Raw genomic sequence first — 17,845 nt, 5'->3', positions numbered from 1 at the left:
AACTGGATGAACACATGACTAGGTGTAGTGTGTACTCTGCCAGAGTGGTAATATTTTCACAGTAGATAACCAGCAACCTATTTGGTATGTAAGTGTGTTTGGTTGTCTCTCAGGATGCACTGGAGCAGGAGGATAGGACAGATGGACAGAAGGATGGCTGGGACTTAGTAATAGGGAGGCAGTGTAATTAGAAACAACATCTTTGTGTGTGTGTGTTTGTGTGTGTGTGTGTGTGTGAAAGTTTGTGCCATCAGGATGTGAATGAATCACAGACCTAACTGAAGAGAGTTTAAGTGCCTGTTGACTTAATATGATGATTGGCTCAGTTATAAAGACATTAGATTAATTTGTTTTTAACTTCATTAGCTCTATAGAGAACAGAACCTCAATGCTGCCTCTAAATAATAACAGAAAAGCACTTGAATGACGCATACACTGGCAGTACATCTGCAAAACAAAGCTGGTGCTAGTATAGTTCCACAACCTATATCCAAGCAATGCGTTTGATCCGGTCACAAGTGTGAACGCATCCAAGTCACATTGAGGACGCTTTTGAGATCCTATCACTCAGACATGTGGCCGCATTCTCTTAGTGTGTCCTGCGCCACACTGAGGGACCGCCTACTCTACTGATGTCCACAGTTTCATAATGAATCGAATAGATTTTAATATTTCAAATGGCTAAAACCGTCTTACATAGTATAGCTGTGCACAGTGCAATGATTCGCTCAACCCCTGCTCGCCTCTCTCTCTCTCTCTCTCTCTCGCTGTCACACACAAACACATTGACAAGGGACCCGTCTGTCATAGTCAGATTGGCTAAAAACAACAACACATACGTGTTTATTTGCATATAGAGCAGGGAAGTGTGATCCGATCAGATGTGGTAACTCGAGACGCATGTGGAGACGCATTTTAATGCCAGATGTGAACGGACAAACTCGGAGCTGTCCACTGATTGGATCACCCTAGATCCATGCTAATGCCACATCTGAACAGGGCCTCTAGCACTGGGATTTTTGGGATTTGCATAAATGGACCACTTAACCAAATACCGCCGGTTGCCTAAAGCTAACCATGCCTTACTTTATTCATTAAGCAGCTTAATGCTCCACGATAACCAGGTGGCTGCTTACGTTGTCTGTCGGTCGTTTGTTCCTGGGCAGATGGTGTACAGGTGGTTCATCAAAACTTTATTTCTTTACAGGAACACCTGCCTGCTGTAGCTGGAAACAAACACTGCAGGCCACTAAACCAAAACAATGAGCTGACAGATGATAAAACGCTCTGTCGAGCTGAATGGGACTGCAGAGTCAGGTGATCATTCTCCGTGCAGTGTTTTCACATTACACATGATCTTTTGACCACATTGTTAATATGAACTCATTCATTAGTGCAGGATTAACCGAGTTGTTTTTGTGGCCTTATTTGCGACAGTATGCATATGTTTGCCTCTATATGTTGTCCCATATCTCTCACTTTATCCATTTCTTTCTCTCTCTCTCTCTCTCTCTCGATCCTTCTTCCTCTCTCAGTTGCTGTGTTGTTTGGAAATATGTCAGGAAGAAACCTGCACAGGTCTCCATAAATATCCTGTCAGGACGGCTCGGATAGCTATTTGGAAAGCCCATAAAAACAGACCCAGGGGCAGGAGTCAACACACCCTCATATGGCAGTGACTGCACTGCTGCTCTCCCTGCTAGGGGTAGAACATTAATAATACAAGATGCCCAACACTGATGTTTTAATGCACATGTGGAGTGTTTTTTTTCTTTCTTTCTCTAATTTTTCTATGTCCATACAGCCATCTGTTCCTATCCGTCTCTTCTCAAAAATTATCATTTTTCCAGTGTAAAAATAAAAGTAATTGTGATTGTTAGCTTGTTTTTTCTTCCCAAATGCAAGATGGCGAGACTGTAAGAATTATTCATAAGACTCTCTTACTCTGTGTTTCTCTCTTCTTTTATAGTTGTGATATGTGCTGGTCTAAAGAAGGGGGCAAAACCCCTCAGGAACATGACTGCAGCGTGTCATGGAGCTCATGTGACAGACAGGAGACATGAGAGCGTCAGTGGATCAGAAGACAGTGTGTGAGAGCAGTAGGAGCCAGAGGGAGGAAGGGAGGAATTAAATTTGTGGTAAAGATTAGAAATTCATTGGAAAATCAATGTAATTTTTTTTAAGCTGCAACAGATGGTTGACAGTCAGATGACACAGAGATGTGAACCGTATCAGTTATGTATACACGGTGCCAGAAATTTGGAAATGTCTCTTCTCTCCAAAACACACATAGTTACAGTTTCATCCAGCAAAAAATTGGATGAAGTTCGGAGTAGATGGTCTGAGCACTGAACTGTTCTCTAACTTCTCTCTCCATCTGTTTTTTGTATTTCTAATTTCCTCACAAAATCTCTTTTTTTTCTCTCCTATGCACCCTAAGCTCCTCCACTTTCTTTTTCTTTCTTTCTTGTTATTTTTTTCTTTTCTTTCTCCCCTCCTCGCTTTATTTTGGTCTCTCTCTCTCAGTCACTTATTTCATCCTTTTATTATATCCCCATACTTATCCATCCTCTCTCTCTCACACACACACACACACACACACACACACACACACACACACACACACAAGCAGACAGGGCAGTGTGGCAGATGCGGTTGACGTTCTGCACTAGCGAAGCATAACAGTGTAGTTAGCCTGCTTGGCATGAAACAGAACGCCTCAGCACGGAACAGAACAGAGCACAGCAGGGCTGAGGGGCTCCGTGCAGCAGCAGGAGGATCTCGCATACTTGTCACGTTGTGGGTTCAAGTCCAGAGTATCAACTCTTGTGCGATGTTACCACGCTCTCTTGTTCACTTTCTCTCTCACTCACACACACACACACACACAAGTTTAGTTTTCAGCCTTTAAAAAAAACTATCCCACACAGCCACATGTACTAGGAAAAAGGATAATAATAAGAAAAACCACTACAAAACCTACGGGGCAATTTTAACTGCATGGCTGTAGGGAAGCTCTACGTCAAGGTTGGTCATTCGGTTGCTCCGTCCGTCACTGAAATGTCTTAACCTTTGGATAGATTGCCGTAAATCTTCATACACACATTCATAGCCCTCAGAGGATGAATCCTACAGAATTTTGGTGATCCCCTGACTTTTCCTACAGTGCCACCGGCAGGTAAAAGTCTCTATGGTTTCTGTAGGATGAGTGCTACAGTCTTTTGGACGCCACTGTATCTATTAATAATTCATACAATTCCTGCTCATCTTGTTCGGGGTCACGGGGAGACTGGAGACGATGTGAGCACGCACTGGGTGAGAGGCAACGTACATTCTGAACAGTCTGGACGTGTCAGCCTCTGTGCTCACTCTGTTTCTCCTAACCTGCTTGTCTTTGGACCGTGGAGGAAACCCACATATTTGCCTAGACTTCACCATTGTTCATGTGTCTGTGTTATGCGGATCTGATAATGCGCACCTCAGCCGTGCTATGCTATACTCTTTACATGCCGACTCAGGCACGAGCATGATGGGCCATTGTCATAAGCTAGATCACTGCGCATTTTTATTTTTTTTACTTTTTTATTTGCCATCTTAATCCAGTGTCAAGCAGTGCGGTATCCTACGCTATGCCGTGCTGAGCTTCACTGCTATATGGTCTTTTCATGCTGTGCTGTACAGTATCATATCAAGCTGAGCTGAAATGTGATTGTCCATGTAGCGCTTGTGCCTTACCTTTGCCGTGCTGTGCCGTCCCATTGCGTTCTATTTTAGAGAAGCGAGGACGGTGGCACTGCTGCAGTGTTCAGCTCCCCACGCCTCAGCGATCGTAACTATAAAATTCTTTAATGAGCAGTTTGGAGCCACGCCACAACCATCTGAGAGTCCTGAAAACTGTTTAGCACCAACTCTGACTCAGTGAATCATCTCCAGCATTGGAAATATGCAGTCAGTGGCAACGGTTTGAGAAGGTTGTATAATTGCATTCTTCGGAAAAGGTAAGAGCTATGACAGCCGAGTCACCTTACCTGTTGAAAACGTGTAACACAAGGAAATAGTGATTGTTTTTACCCCAGGTCCAGCTCGCTGACAAGGATTCAGTTTGAAACAGGTGGCTGCAGGGGCAAACATTACGATTATACTAATGCTGTTTGACTGTTTGTTTTACATCTTTGCTTTGAGTGCTGGATGATAAGTAGTTGTAAATACATGCAGAGCAATGTAATGAACACGAGAGCTTTCAGTGATAGCTGCTGGCTTGATCTCCATTACTGAAAAAAACTAAACAAATGTGGCCAAAGTGCACGTCGACAGTGTGTCAGAGGCATGTGGATTTTACTGGCAAGTTTTAAGGTTGCACTTTGGGGAAATATAATATACCTCATCATTACATACTAAAAACAGTCTCTCCATCTTTATATATCCTGCACTTGAGCACTTTTCTACGTTTTACATATTATTCAGTCCAGACATTTCAATAAATGAAAGGATTTCTTTGGCCTGTTTTGTCCCCCTAATGGTTTTGAGGAAGACAGCAGAGTGCTGGTTGTGCTTTCACTGAATCATCACTTTCTAATTTGGGAAGCAACACATCTGCTGCTAATTAACGAGACTGATTGAATCTGGGCTGTTACAGGGACACGGACACACACACACACACACACACACACACACACACACACACACACACACTCACGCACGAACAGACGCACCAACACATACACTATGACCATGTCAGACAGCAAATAGACACTCTAGTTGTGTCTGTGGCTTTGCTGGTGAATATATCAGTAAATACATCTATACAATGCTCCCTCAGGTATAGCTCCATACTGTGTTCCTCAACATGATAATATATGAGCAACGCGGAAAGACGATACTGTACTAAGCAGCGATGATGAGCAGCATTGGGAATGAGTTATTAGCAGTATTGCTCGTTTGCATCATCTCCTAAAAGCCAGTATTCCATTAAGACAAATGCGAGAATGAGGTTATTGGATGAATCACCAATTACAGTTGATATTTGAGTATTTAACACAGGCGGAAGTATTTTATTGTGAAATCTCAACTAGAAAAATTTCAATTAGTTTCAAGTGAAACACTTGGCTAAAGTACAGCCGTGGCTTTTTCCCTCTCGCTTCCTTAAACTGACTGTTTACTTCATCAGCCGTGTTTAATGAACACAAACTTTCTCTCTCAAGCATATGGACTCAGTTTTGCTGCTGTCTTTCTCTCTGTCTACTGTTTGCAGATTCTTCATTGTGATACACACAGTTTGTTTTCCAGCTGAGTACTTAATCTTCAGACACACACACACACACACACACAGGAAACAACTTGGAAAGAGAACAGCTTTACCTGACACACACCGTCTTTCACATTGTAAATATATATCGATTACCTTCACACACACACACACACACACAGGTTATCAGGAGACTGTCCTATTAAAAAATGAGCCCATAATCGTCTGTGCAAGGAGCTTATTACAAGCCAGTTACGTTTTGTTGTTAGGTGACCTGTGTCAGCTGCAGCAATTATAACAGGAGCAAAAGCAGGAAGTCAGGTGATGTAGTATGAAGAGCTACAGTCTGTGTTAGTCTGTGTTAGTAGGAGGATGGGTCGACAACACACAGGACTTTCACACAGGAGACCACTGTATGTTTCCTGTGTGAAACAGTACTCAATGTTTGTTTGTTTGTTTTTTTTTCTATCTGCTTTTTTTTCAGGAGACACCCCTCAACCACCAATCATCAGAGGAGAGGTCGCAGGACCTCTTGTTTTTAGTGAGAACTTTACACTGGCAAACAAGGTAAAATCTCAGAAATCTTTTGTACCTTTACACACATGCACACACACATGCACACATTATCCCTGAGCCTTTTTCTATCACAGTAATACCACAAGATTAAAGCGATTATCTCTTCTTTCTGTCGGTTGTTTGTGCTTCACGTTTCGCTTTTTACTTTTCTCTATCCCCTCCTTGTTTTTCTGTCTTTTGGTCTCCTTTCATTTTATCTACTGTGGCTGTGCATGTGTTTTGCATATCTAATTGCAGAACACAGCAAACAAGTGTTGAGCGAAGGATGATAAAAAAGATAATCAAAGTAAGTGAAAGAGATATCTATTCTGACTATTTAAACCCCGGTTTAACTGAACTTCAAATGGAAGCTTAGGGTAAAACATCAAACTTTAATTAAAGGTGTTTTTGAGTACACTGTTGAATGTACACTGTGTTTAATTGAAGTCTTATCTCGCCATCTTCTTTGGTATCGAATTTGATCAAATTTCTATGGTCTGTGTCCATATATATATATATATATATATATATACACACAGTATATATAGACACACACACACACACACACACACACACACACACACACACAGGTATGCAGGGTGAGAGAGATGCTCCTCACCATGTTTACTCTATGCCACTCTCAAATAATTTATACAGGATGTCTTCTTGGCAGAATTACTTTTTGGAGTCCATACAACAATATAATCCGACAAAGACAATTTGTTAAGCGATAAAGAAACGTAAAAACACAGCAATTAACCTTTCCCTCAGTGTCTATTCATAAAAATGTAATTTTAGCCACACATATCATTCAGGCACACAGGGTTAATGACTATTTTGATTACTATTCAGAATAGACTTCTCACTCACTGGCACTGAATATAGAGCAGAGTAACCTGAGCTTAATAACCTTTTTCTAAACAGAGAGCACAACAACATGTGCACTGTAACCTGCGCTGGATTGAGAGCCCAGTGACCTGTGGTGAGCAACCTCCAGTGTGCAGAATACAGAATGAGAAAAATAAAAAAATAAATAAATAAAATAAAAAAAACTTGTGTTGTCTCTCTCTCTCTGTCTCCTCCTCTTCTCTGCAGTGGTGTTTCTCCACCTGTCACTCAGTCATGCTCTCTCTATTGACTTTTTCTCTTCTCCTTATCTTCCTCCCATCACTCTTTCCCAGCCTGAGCCCCGAGAGATAGACATTCACCAACTCTCTATCTCCTTTCTCCATCTCTCCTGCCCTCCATTTACTGATCTCCTTCAGTCTATTGCTACATCCAACTCCCGCCACAACATCTCTCCCCCTGCTCCTCCATCTCAAATTCAAATGCAACATTGCTTAAGGACAGTATTACACAGACATGTTGTACACGATAAGGTATAATAATTTATTTCCACATTATATACATCAATCCTTCTCTGTCTGTCTCTGCTCCATCCCTCTCTCTACTTTCAGGAGTAATGGATGACCATGTTGTGGCAGTGTCAGGGTCTCTACCTCCCTCTCTGTCGCTGCACTCCCCCTCCATTTCCCTCTCTGCATCGATGTGGCGATAGAAGGCCATGATTTCGCAGTCTCTCTCTCTCTCTCTCACTCTTTCAGTCTATGTTGCTCTGTCTGGCACTGTCCTCTGTCCTTCTCTCCCTCTGCTAATAGACGGCCATGGTGGGGTGCATGTGTCAGGAGAGGCATTCGTGTCAGCTCCATTAAACTGTAACCTTGCTACTCTGAAGGACAGCGTTATAACATCTCTGTCTCTCTTTCCCTCACTCCTTTCTCTCATGGAAATAAACAGGTACCCAGAGAGCTTGTTTTACTGTTGTTACATTATTGAATTTTTAAATACTTCCCTTGCTACTGAGAAAAATGCAATAACTTACCACTTTAAAGAGCAATTCATACTAAACATCACTTTACTAATTACTACACAGCAAAGCAGCAGGATGAATCACCTTTAGACTCTGAACAAAAACCCAGCTAATTGTCGAATGTGGGCCCACCAGGGGCCCAGCTGGACACCTAAAAAAGACACAGCTCGTAAATAGCGTCACCTCTGTGTTACCGAATGGTGTATTCCTTCTCCTTTGCTTGCTATAGCTGCCTTTCCCCAGCTAGCTGCATCAAGCTAACACAATCTCAACACAGGCTACATATTAAAAGTAGCACATTGGCAGCACAGCAGAAGCTTCAGCCCTCCATCTGTGTCCACACAGGGTGTGTTCAGGCACAGTACCTACCAGGTCACTCCAATGTTATCTCCTCAAAATTGCGCTTAGATAAAACCAATTTGCAACAACAAATATATTTGGATTTACCAGATTACATTTCCTATCAACGTGAGGAGGATATGTTGTAAATTTACATATTTGGCCAGGTGAAAATAAGTTGATACTGAACTCATCAGTAAAATGTTCAATGACAACATACTTGATTTCCACCAAAATATCCGATCTTGCAAAACAATATCCACTTGTAGTGACTACAGAATTAATAAACATTTTAATGGATTTAATCAAAACCACAATCTCTCCCTAACCTTAACTGAAGCATCTAGTTGCCATGTGCTTTGCCATGATATCTGCCTGTCATTCATAAAATGTTGCATTCATTCATTCAACATCATGATCTCCATTGCCACAACATAACTATGAATGCAATTTCTAGGTGTAAGAGTTGGTCACCCTTATTTTGGCAGTGTTCAGAGTTATGTTCTTAAGAGAGAATGAATTAAAAAAATGTAAGAAAATAGATGGGTGTAAAAATATACTTTGGGTTGTGGTGTAATACAGCTATGTGACTGGAATCAAAACTCTCTCATGTGCATGAGACGCCAGTGGAATGCCTTCCAACTTTCCCATTCAACTCGTGGTGAGAGAGAAAAAAAAAGTTGCAACCAAAAAAAAATGTCAAAGTAATGGAACATTACTGGTATTTGTAGTTGTCATGTAATCACTGAATTTCAAATTATCCCTTACTTTACTTGTTTTTGTTTAAAGTCACTGTACCACTGTAATGAGTTACTCGGTAATGCCTTATGCCCAACATTGTCCACTGCATGCATAATTGCATAAAGGAAACAAAACTTTAAGACCTATTGTAACCCATTAGGCTGTTTTTTAAGCTTTAAACCTGTTCTCCCACAACTAACCTCCCTCAAACCATGTGAGACCATATGTCTGCCCTTAATTTGCAGGTTTGAGGCATGGAGGTTTCCCTTTGGATGGCTGGTGGTCTCTTTTAGCTAGAGACCCAATTTCATCTTACCTTAATTTGGCACTGTGACACTGCTGGAGAGAGGCCTGGGTCAAGTGCTGGGTCAATTCAATGTATTTCTATTTCTTCACAAACCAACGTGGTGCTTCAAACGTGGAAGCTGATGGATGTTGTCTCACTCACTGGTTTGTCTGCCTTTGTTCTCTGTTTCACTGATATGGAACAAAGAGAATTGCATGGGGCAAGATGGGGGAAGCAAAACACTGAAAAATAAAAAATCACAAAAAAAAAAAAAAACAGAAAAAAAAAAAAAAAATCAGACCACACCATCCGTCAGCACTGTTTCAAAATAGCAGGTGCCAGTGAAAAAATCATTTGAAATCAGACTGAAGAGAAGTGATATTTGTTTTGATCATTGTGTTTGTTCATCTGCTGAGAGAAAAAAGGATAGAAAATATTAATTTCATGTAAGATAAAGTGTCTTCCCAAAAACTAGGTTGAATGCTGCCAAGGCTCACTGAGTCATACCTGGACTGTCCCATAAGGTTATGTTGTCTATTGAAAATGTATTTTCTAAAAATAAACTGTTTGATAGACACCAGCAAAAGAAATATTTACCTTTTGTACGGAGAAATAATTTGATCCAAAGGCCATGGAACTTTTTTCTTTTATACCTTCTGTCTTTGAAAGAGGAGGAACCTCTGTTGCAATGCCATTTTGTATTTATATAAAGGAGTGTGTTGTAATATGAATAGGCTTAATATATATAATAAAGATAAGTGTGTGCTTCATCAGTAAAGTCGATTAACAGGGTTCTGGTCCAATATTCCCCCATAATCCTCTCTGTGAAACAGGCTTGTAGACTCCTTAATCAAACACTTACCTACAGCATTAACTAATCAGTGCAAAAATCAATTACTTGATTGGACAATCGATTATCTGTCAGCCTGAGGCACCGATCCCATGATCTGATTGAGCTGATTGATTGATTAGTTCATTGACTGGTTGGCCAATGCGGACTGACAAGGGCAGACAAGCTGTAGGAATTGGACAACATGTGGATTGTGGAAAAATAAAAAAAGTGTGTATACACCTAGTAGACATAGCAGACAGGAACTAAGATTAAAGTCTTATTAAGTCTGAACAACTCTGTGATTTTGAGAAAGTGACATGTAAAAAACAAAATATCATTCCTCACACCAACTGTTTCCAAAAGCTGGATATGACAATGACAGAGACATGGGAATGTAACATGCAACAAGATTGAACTAAGTGACAAAAGAGTCAACATCTCCAGAGACTTAGCAGTGCTTACCTTATCAAATACTACTTTTGGCTTTTAATATGGGGAGTCTTTTCAACCTCAGGCTTTAAACTTTCAAACTTAGGATGCCTTTAAGAGTTCAGTTAAAATTTCTGCCAACTAAAAAAAATGTTTGATTAAAAAAATAATAATTAGATCAGTCAAGCTCTGAATTGATGAGTACTATTTGCCAGACCTATTAAAACAAATGTCATATGGTGGACTTGCTGAGGTAACAAGCAGAGTAGGCATCACAGAAGTGGTACCATTTTGTCCAAATTGACACCAGTGGGTAGCTCGTCCCATTAGGACAGCAGTGGTTAGCTGAAGATGTATTGCTCAGGTTGCTTTTACTTCAAAATTTCACCAGCAGTGCACAGCCAACGACTCAGTATGTCAGACATGGCAATTCCAAGAAGAACTTGATAGTCTATGTAACAAATTAACCATGATGATTTGAATTTACTTCATATATATGTGTATTTGCTAAATTTTCAAGATAAAATCCCTTCCAGCTATAAAGTATGGTCCATCTTTCTGTGTGATGTTATTCAGTGTTGTGCATGAAAACGTATTGAATTCGCTCATTTTTTGGTGAACGGTGAACCATATGTATCCATTTACAACTAATGAACATGAATGTGAATGTGAGCGCAGCAGAAGGTGGCAATAATGCACTGAAATGCTGTTTGCCAACTGCCAAAACACATCAGAAGAAGAAAAACTGAGTTTTACAGCGGGTTTACAGCACCCAGCATGCATCCGGTGTCTAGTTTTGGCAATTCAAACAATGCTGCTACTGGTACTGCTGAAGCCAGTTTGTATGATCATTTGAAGGACTTACATGAACAAATCAGTAGAGAATCCAACAGAAAATCTCACGTTTTTTATGTTAACTGTACCTGCCATGTGTGAAAAAACAAGTCCGGATGTCAGCCGCATCAGCAATGAATTTCATTGAGTTGAAGCATCTGACCAGTCTTTTGAAATATCTGCAACTGAATAATGATCACAAGTAATTATTAAAAAAACCAACAGCCACAAAGTTCCTCCACCTGAGTCAAACTCACAGCATATACACATTTAACATATACTCACATTGGTTTTTCTTGGCTTTTAAAGGTTATCTGTATCCGTGACATTATAGTACTATACAGTCATTCATTTAGCTAGGGGGGAAAGGTAGCTCAGAGCAGCTCATATAAAAAATGGAAGAAATTAATGTGAACTAGTTCATTTGAATCTGTGTGAACTGCACTTTGAGCTATGTCAGGTGTGAACTCGGACACTGGTTATTCACCCCTCTTTTCTCTGTCTATATTCATTTCTGGAATTTTTTTTTCTCTTCTTTCCTCTTCTCACTTTCCTTCCCTTGTAAGCCTCTCTCTAAGGACCAAACACACTTGTCCTGCTCATAAATCACTCAACTGGTTTTGTGCTCAGTGTCCTTTTGAACTCTTCCTCTACTCATGCCGCCTTCCCAAATTCGGTGAAATGGGCAAGGGCTTACCAGACTGAGTAACACACACATACACTTGTGCTCGACTTATTGTCAACTATTTTCTGATGTTGTCCCACAAAGACAGCAGTCACGCAGAGAAATGATAAGAAACAAACTGCGGACGGTATGGAGGGCGGCAGGCAGGGGAGAGCGAGGCAGTTTTGAGAGAGGCAACGATGAGTGTGTGTGTGTGTGTGAGTGTGTAGGAGAGAGAGAAAGAAAAAGGGAGACAGAGAAATACATGGATGAGAGATAAGTGTGTGTGTGTGTGTATGTGTGTGTGTGTGTGTGTGTGTGTGTGTGTGTGTAAAAGAGCTAGAGTGAGAGAGATCAGAGCATGTTGAGAAGAGCTTTTGGCTTTTCTCTCTGAGGATAAAGCTTGTTCCGGCCTTGTGCTGCTGAATCCCGCTGCAGCACTGTCCGTGGTGCTGAATCGGCTGGAGGGTCTTCCGTCTCGCTTTATCTACCTCCCTCCCTCCCTTGCACTTTCTCTCTGTCTTTCTCTCTTGCGCCCTCTCATTGTCTTCTCTCTGTCAACTTCACAGGCGTTTTATTGTTATGAAACACAGCATGTTGCCACAACAATGTCAACGCATACTCAAATGACAGTAGCCCGACATCACAAAGCAGCAACAGCCTATTACTTAATTTATTTTGAAAGACATAATAAACTAAATTTCATTATTTTCATTAATCTAATTGACTCTAAAATATCAGGTAATGATGAGATATGCCCAGTGTAGTTTCCCAGATGCCCCAGGTGATGTGTTTAATTTGACAGTACAATGCCCAAAGATATTTCATGTACAGTGATATAAAACAGAGAAAACCTTTTTTGCTTGCTATATTAATTTAAAATTTCTCACTTAACAAAACTTTTGCTGAGCGACTGTCTATTGATCGAATAATTGCTTAATCAACTTAGTATTTCCGTGCTAAGTTGATTAAGCAAGAAGTACCTATTTAGTTGCAGTGGTAACATTCTGTACTGTTCTTGACTCCTGGAATGTATTTTTACGGTTTTTAGAAGGAAGAAAAAAAGCTACATATTGACTTGAATTAGTGGAGGCAAACAACTTTTGACTCTTGTAAAGAGTGCCTTTGGAAAAGGAAGTCCCCCACCCCCCCACCCTTCCTTAGGAGAAGTGTGATCACAGCCTGTCCTCCAGTTCTGTGTTCACTGACTTTGTATTGTTTTCAACATTTTCCTTCAGGGTTTATTAGTCACACTGGCCTGGTAGTCTGCCATCATGTAGGCCTACTTGTCTATTTAGGGAAGAATGTGTTCCCAGTTTGCGTTAGAATTGTGTTATTCTCTCCATATTTGTCTTGTTCTTTGTTCGGTTTGGACACTTCAATGGTTGACTTTCAGTCAAATGAAGCTGCAGGACCAGTTTGCTGATGAAACCTCTGCTTTGACATTTCAGGGATATATATAGTAGTGAATGGTAGGCCTAAAGGTGCTGTTATATATATGATAAGTCATGTTTGATTGTTATTAGAAGATGCTGACCCTGCATGCATCCTCTGTCTCTCTTCTCATCTCTCTCACCCTCTCTCTACTTCACTTGTTTTCTCTTGCTCATGAACTCAATGTCATGACTTAATTTGTGTGTGGTTTGGTTCATCATGGTATAAAACAATATTTATACAGCTCTGATAATACAACTTGACGGGATCCTTTAGGTCAGTGAATATTTTTCATTTGAGGATCCCAAAATGAGCAAATTTTGTTTTTTTCGCCTTGGGGACACCCGGTCTAATTAAAACATTGCTATGGTGGATAGCACCACTCAGAAACAAGATTCTGACCCATTTTCTTGTTCGGACCAACAGTTAAAGAAATGCTGCTGCAGGGTTATTTAAATCTATTCACATGATGCCTTCAAATGCCACCACTCTTTATACATGTTTCCCAAAATAAACTTCCAAAATCTCCACACCTCACATTTGTCCATCACTCCCTCCCTCTGTCCATCTCTCTCACACATGCGCACACATTTATTCATTTTTTATTAAACTGACCTTTAGTCTATATAGCCGAGAGGTGTTTCTATTTTGATGGAGGTTATAGAACACGAAGCAAAACGTCAGAGTTTTCATTTTGCTGGCCTCTGTCTGATGTCTGCCCATTCTCTTAATCTGTTTGTCTGGTTATTTCTGCCTTCCTCTGTTATCTCTCTATTACCCCCTGCCCTCCTGGCCCCACCTCCACCACTAACCACAACCCTGAACTATTTTCTGTTCTGCCAGCACTGCACCATATAATTTATCCCATCTCTTGCTAATCAGATAATTGTAGCACACTCATGCTTTATAATCCATGAAATCCTGCAGAATCTGTAAAGGGAGCACACTAATCTGCCTCCTGTGTTGGCTCTGTCACCCATTTCTGATGGTTGCATTCATCACTGCAGCCAGTGAGTGACCCCACCATCAGATGCTTCAGTTAAAGAGGAGATTATACACCTCTGCATCTAGGCCTGTATCAGTGAGCCCAAACAGAAAGGTTTGAGTTAGGTTTAAGGTCAAATTCAGCATTTTGGGAAATGTACTTATTTGCTTTCTTGCCAATAGACAAGAAGATCCCTCTGTTAATGCAGCTAGGCCTATTTGTTAGTTCTGCTATAAAATCAACGTTAGCATTAACAGATCTTTACTTACCAGTCCAGAACAAACATTGCGAGTTTAGCATAAATCTTCACTCCTTTACACCTCTTGCTTTGTATCTATTTCTATCACACCTTCTCTTCTACATAAGTTAGCATGCTAACTAGCTTGATCCGGTCCGGCCGGACGTTCTCGCAGCATTATGATATGTGAGTCACTGTAGCATCCAGTCTTCCCTGATGAAGTCGTATACACCACGTACAGCGTAACCTCTTGTATTGTAAACTCAATGATGACTGAAGTCATTAAGTACACAGTTGTTAATGCTAATGTTAGCCACAGAGCAACAGAAAAACTTACCAATAGCTCTTTTAAATATAATTTACAGACAACAGCTTTTTAGCTTATAGCTTAGCAGAATGACTGGAAACAGGGGTAAACAGCTAGCCTGGGTCTGTCAACATGCAACAAAAACCAGCCACTACCTCGATATCTCCCTATTTAATAGCCTAGGCCTACATCATTTCTTCTTTATTTAATCTGTACAAAAATTGAAGTATAAAATCAATATATTGTGGATTTACTTGGGTCATGTGCGGTAGCTGGCATAGCATAGTAGCCATGTGTTTTGGCCGGAGATCTGGTCTTTTTGTTGATGTGAGGTTGTAGGCTGTCAGCGGTGGCTTCATATTTAGCCTACCTTACAGACAAGAGAGCGATACTTCTCAAAGAATAAATGAATGTGTTTGGGGCAACTGTTTTATCAAATTTTCCCTCTCCTATGCCAATATTTAAATCAAAAACTTTCTTTGTGTCGCATTCCAGGATAGGTAAAGACATTGCCTAAATCACTTCTTTTACCATAAAAAACAGCCACCATAGAAACTTAAAAAAAACAAACAAAAAAAAGAACTTGGCTACTATATTTTACCCAGGGACCCACTTGCATTGTCACGGCCCTCTTCAGGTCCCCATCCCTCACTTTGAGAACCTCGGGCCGTGTCGGGGTGTGTTATATCTCCTGAGAGACCCTAAACTATATCAGCCACTTCTCCCAGGCAAACGCCCCGGCGATGCCAGCACGCGCAGTCGTCATAACGTATCCATCCGTTATTACCAGCTTGTAGCCGAATCCCGGAGCAGCGACTTGTCAATTGACAGAGCAGGACACGGTTAGAGAGGGAGGCAGACAGACAGGAGAGGAGCTGGTAGGCGTTTCGCCTCCCGGGACAGACCGCCGCACAGTGTGAAAGTATAACTGCAGGAGAGGACGCAGACGCTCACCATGACGGATCAGAGCGCTTTTTAACTAGAGGATAAAAAAAAAGAAGGACATTAATGATTTGAAGCTATTTCCCAAACGAGATTGATAATCCTTCTCTCAGTCTGAAGCTTGTCTTTTCTCTGACCTATAACGCCTCTATCTATAGACCGCCATCCACTGGGCAGCACGCACTCTTGTCCGGCGTCTCTCCTTGGAGAGCGCGACGCGGAGAGAAGAGAGAGGTCAAGACAAAGTCACTTCTGTGGCTGAAAAGGGGGGGGAACGACCATCTACCAAGCTCCTCTGGTTGTGCAGTTTCTTTACTACGCGTTTCTACTCTTATTATTCCATTTTCTTACCAGCGGGAGACCTTGAAACGGATAATCACCTACCAATAAACCAACCAACCAACCAACCAAAAAAAAAAGGATCATTACTCTCTTACCAAGGACAGAGCAGATGCAAAGAGCTGTGCACGAGGGAGATGTGATGTTGGGGCAGGAATGACTGCTGCTGAATGGGGGGAGCAGAGAGCATCTATAGGGGAGCCTACGTGGAGACCGGCTGAGTAGCCTAAAACCACACGACCGTACCCGGTTACACCGAGTCCAGAGTCGTTTCCTCACTCTCCCTATCCATTGCTTTTCCTCTGCACTTTAACTAGACACTGGATTCCAGCGATATTAAACCCCGGCGGCTGGGTATTCTCCTTTAAATGACCGATTAACGGAGTCTTAACGGAAACGCGGGGAGCTCATGTGGAGACCATTTGAGTGCGCATCGCGGCGGTGCGCCGGTTTAACGGCGTTTTATCCACTCTCACAGTCCCGTCCAAGTGGATCACCAGCGGTCGCAGGATTGCTGTAGGTTATAGACTGCCACCGGTCGCGTACCCGTACCCGGCTTTTGATGCAAACTCAACGGGAACTAATTTGAAACGCCTCGCTTGCCCCACCACTCCTCCAGGAGCCCCGCAGCGCGACCAGCCTTGCGCGGTGCAAGACAGACAAAAAAAAAAAAAAAAAGTGGATATGATTTCTTATTTGGTTTGAAATTTTGTCTGACCAGGAGGAGGATTATTGTTTGACGAGTGGAGATCTTCACCTGGCTTGAGGAGGGGGGGGAGGGATAAACGGAGGAAAAACAGCCTCTACCTGAACGGAGAGGAGGAGAGGCAGACGCGCAGGTATGACAGTCTCTTCATCTACTTTTGTTGTTTGTCCGATTATCGCGCAGTTTCCTCCCTCCATCACTATCTGCTTTCTGTAGCCTATCTCCCTGCTTATGCGCGCCACAACATTTTTGAGAGGTTGATTTGTAATTTTAGAAGACCCGAGTTGACTACACACACACACACACACACACACACACACACACACACACACACACACACACACACACACACACAGAGTGGGAGAGAGAGGAGAGAAGGCAGATGGGGAGATAATGGCGCTGGTGTTTTCTCTCCCATACGATTTAGAGACGGTGATATCCGCTGTGTAGATTAAAGCCAGTAAGGAGAGGAAGGGAGGGGTGAGGAGAGGAGAGGGGAGAGATGCTGAGCGGGGTGTAAAGCACAGGAAGTGGGAAGAAATAGGTCTGAAACAGATGGGGGGATGAGATAGGGAGATCTGCACGCAGATGGGATAAAACAGCAGATAGGGCATATGCAGGTGGATAAAACAGCATGGGAGAGGACAAGGGGCAAAGAGGAGGTCTGAGACTTTGGAGGAGAAGGGAAGGATGGATGGATGTGGAAGGTAGAACTGAGGAGAGGAGAAGACTGCATGGAATTGAATAGTGGAGGAGAGCAGACCGATGAGGAGAAGGGTGTGTGTGTGTGTGTGTGTGTGTGTGTGTGTGTGTGTGTGTGCATGCGTTTGTGCGTGTGTGTGTGTGGATGGGGAGAAATGAGACGGGAGGGACTTAAAAGGAGTTGTTAGGGGAAGAGGGCAGAGGAGGAGAGGGTGCTGAGATGGAATACAGAGAAGGAGCAGCGAGGAGGCGAGATTGTGCTGGGTGATAGGAGGGAGAGGTGTTTAGGGGAAGGGGAGAGGAGAGGACATAATGGAAAGGTGAGCAGAGAAAATAGGAGAGGACAGGAGGAGGTAATGGAATGAAATAGATTGGGAGGCCGTAGTGGAGCAGTTGT

General features: G+C 42.0%; 1 protein-coding gene and 1 long non-coding RNA gene across 3 annotated transcripts in view; both read left to right on the top strand.

Annotated features, from left to right (window-relative positions):
* The first annotated feature begins 3,273 nt into the window (after nt 1-3,273).
* Nucleotides 3,274-7,251, top strand: LOC130168094 (uncharacterized). The gene is made up of 4 exons (XR_008827376.1): nt 3,274-3,998; nt 5,730-5,812; nt 6,059-6,107; nt 6,725-7,251. It is a non-coding gene; the product is annotated as an uncharacterized LOC130168094 (long non-coding RNA).
* Nucleotides 7,252-15,463: 8,212 nt separating this feature from the next.
* zgc:172282 (leucine-rich repeat and fibronectin type III domain-containing protein 1-like protein) overlaps nt 15,464-17,845 on the top strand; it is a 172,525-nt gene continuing 170,143 nt past the window's right edge. For both annotated transcript variants that reach the window (XM_056373499.1, XM_056373498.1), the window contains exon 1: nt 15,464-16,879. The gene's annotated coding sequence lies outside the window, so the exon portion shown is untranslated. The remainder of the gene's footprint in view (nt 16,880-17,845) is intronic.

The sequence above is a fragment of the Seriola aureovittata genome, chromosome 4 (genome assembly GCF_021018895.1).
Source record: "Seriola aureovittata isolate HTS-2021-v1 ecotype China chromosome 4, ASM2101889v1, whole genome shotgun sequence".
Lineage (NCBI taxonomy): Eukaryota > Metazoa > Chordata > Actinopteri > Carangiformes > Carangidae > Seriola > Seriola aureovittata.
This window is presented reverse-complemented; position numbering and strand designations above follow the sequence as displayed.